The sequence below is a fragment of the Heterodontus francisci genome, unplaced genomic scaffold (genome assembly GCF_036365525.1).
Source record: "Heterodontus francisci isolate sHetFra1 unplaced genomic scaffold, sHetFra1.hap1 HAP1_SCAFFOLD_51_2, whole genome shotgun sequence".
NCBI classification, from domain to species: Eukaryota; Metazoa; Chordata; class Chondrichthyes; order Heterodontiformes; family Heterodontidae; genus Heterodontus; species Heterodontus francisci.
Window position 1 is genome coordinate 4,300,409 of NW_027141369.1, and position 2,665 is coordinate 4,303,073.

Genomic DNA, 2,665 nt, shown 5'->3' on the forward strand with positions numbered 1-2,665 from the left:
CTCCCACTGGAATCACAATGTGGATTCTGTCCATCAAGAGACACAGTGGACATGATCTTCACAGCAAGACAATGCCAAGAAAATGTAGGGAGCAGCAGCAACCTTTCTACCTGGTCTTCTCTGACCTGACAAAGGCCTTCGACTCTACCAACCAGGAGGGGTTATGGAACGTCTTCCTCAAATTTGGCTGCCGGAAAAATTCGTCACCAACCTCCAACGACTGCATGATGACATGCAAGCTGAAATCCTTCCCAACGGACCTACCACTGACCCAATCCCAATGCAAACTGGGGGCAACTAAGTCTGTGTCATCGCACCAACGCTCTTTTCCATCTTCCTCGCCGCAACACTCCGCCTCAACTCCTCACACTCAAACACAGCAACAGAGACTGACAGATACAGAATGGATGTCATACTCAAACACAGTATCAGAGTCTGAAAGATACAGTGGTGCGGTGGTTAGCACTGCAGCCTCACAGCTCCAGGGACCCGGGTTCGATTCTGGGTACTGCCTGTGCGGAGTTTGCAAGTTCTCCCTGTGACCGCGTGGGTTTTCGCCGGGTGCTCCGGTTTCCTCCCAGCACCAAAGTCATGCAGGTTGATAGGTAAATTGGTCATTGTAAATTGCCGCTAGTGTAGGTTGGGATTACTGCAGGGTTGGTATAAATGGGTGGTTGTTGGTCGGCACAGACTCGGTGGGCCAAAGGGCCTGTTTCAGTGCTATTTGTTTTTGTTTAGTTTAGAGATACAGCAATGAAACAGGCCCTTCGGCCCACCGAGTCTGTGCCGACCAGCAACCACCCATTTTATACTAATCCTACACTAATCCCATATTCCTACCGCATCCCCACCTGTCCCTGTGTTTCCCTACCACCTACCTATACTAGGGACAATTTATAATATATCTCGAAATAAATAAATACGGAATAAATCCATACAGCACCAGAGACTGAGAACTGCTGAATGACAGAACGCAATCAAACACAGGAGCAGAGAATAAAAGAAATGGAATTAATTGCACACTCACATGCAATAGCAACGACACAGAATCATCAATAAGCGTCCTTTCAACAACATGCAGAACATTTCCAGAGAGCTTGACACAGCGAGCGGCTCGTTCAATGTAAACTGGAGCTGGAGAGAGTCTTTGTGAAACATACTTCCTGATTGCAGTACGAATGTTTGTGATTGGCTGCAAAGTTTGAATGTGATTGGATGGTGAAGGACACCAATTATAGTATGACAATATTAACCCATTGTGTCATCACTCCCAATCACCCAATCACAATCTTTACTTTCCCCCATCCCTTATTAGCATAGAGCTGTGGGATTGTCTATTTAATCCGCACTCGGAAGGGGTTTGGTTTATTTCTGTGTCTGAAATTGAAACTGAAGTTGGTTGAGGAGAAGAAGAAAGCAGCTGCGAAGAAGGGCGCCAAGAAAACTGTGAGTAAACCATCAGCAAAGGGCGGTAAGAGGCGGAGAAAGTCGAGGAAGGAGAGTTACTCCATCTACATCTACAAAGTGATGAAGCAGGTTCACCCCGACACCGGCATCTCCTCCAAGGCCATGAGCATCATGAACTCGTTTGTGAACGATATTTTCGGGCGCATCGCGGGTGAGGCTTCCCGCCTGGCCCATTACAACAAGCGCAGCACCATCAGCTCCCGGGAGATCCAGACCGCCGTGCGCCTGCTGCTGCCCGGGGAGCTGGCCAAGCACGCCGTGTCGGAAGGGACAAAGGCGGTGACCAAGTACACCAGCTCCAAGTAAAACTGCACAATGGACTGAAAAAACATCCCAAACACAACGGCTCTTTTAAGAGCCACCCACATTCTCTCTGAAAAAGCTACAACATCATCTCTCTGGTTTTGATTTGTTTTGTTTTTTTATTCGAAGAGTCTGGAACATTCTAATTGCCTTTCTGATCTCTTTTAACCCCATGGATTCTGGGTGATTTCGTCAGATCTTTCTGTCTCTGCTTAATAATGCGGCGTAAGTTAATTACTGATCACTGATCCCATGTACGCTTTGATCTCGGACTATTCTCCGTCCTTTTTGAAACAGTCTGTAAGCGGCGGCAGAAAGTCTCATTCACAGCATTCTGGAAGCGGACACATTTCAGGTCAATCTTTGTCAAGATACCGCATCACTGATTCTAGATTTAACCTATTTGTGGGAGACAAAAGTGGACAGAAAGTGTTTTATTGTCAGGAGTTGAAATGTGAGACTGAGGTTTCCTACAACAGCGGGGTTTCTAGAAAATGTACTTATTAATTATTGAAGCCGAGCTTGAACAAGGGAAACAAGTGACTGAGAACTGATCTGTCAGCTGATTGACGAAATAGTACAATAGCGAAAATGAACGCGCGTCCGAGATCAAAGCGAACATGGGGTCAGTGATCAGTCATTAATTTACACGGAATTAAGTAGAGACACAAAGATCTCAACAGTGAAAGTGAATCACCCAGAATCCATGGGGTTATAACAGAGATCACAAAGGCAATTGGAAAGTTCCAGACTCTTCATGAAAAAAACAAATTGATACCATAGAGATGATGTAGCTTTTTCAGAGATTGTGGGTGGCTCTTAAAAGAGCCGTTGTGTTTGGAATGTTTTTCAGTCCATTGTGCAGTTTTACTTGGAGCTGGTGTACTTGGTCACC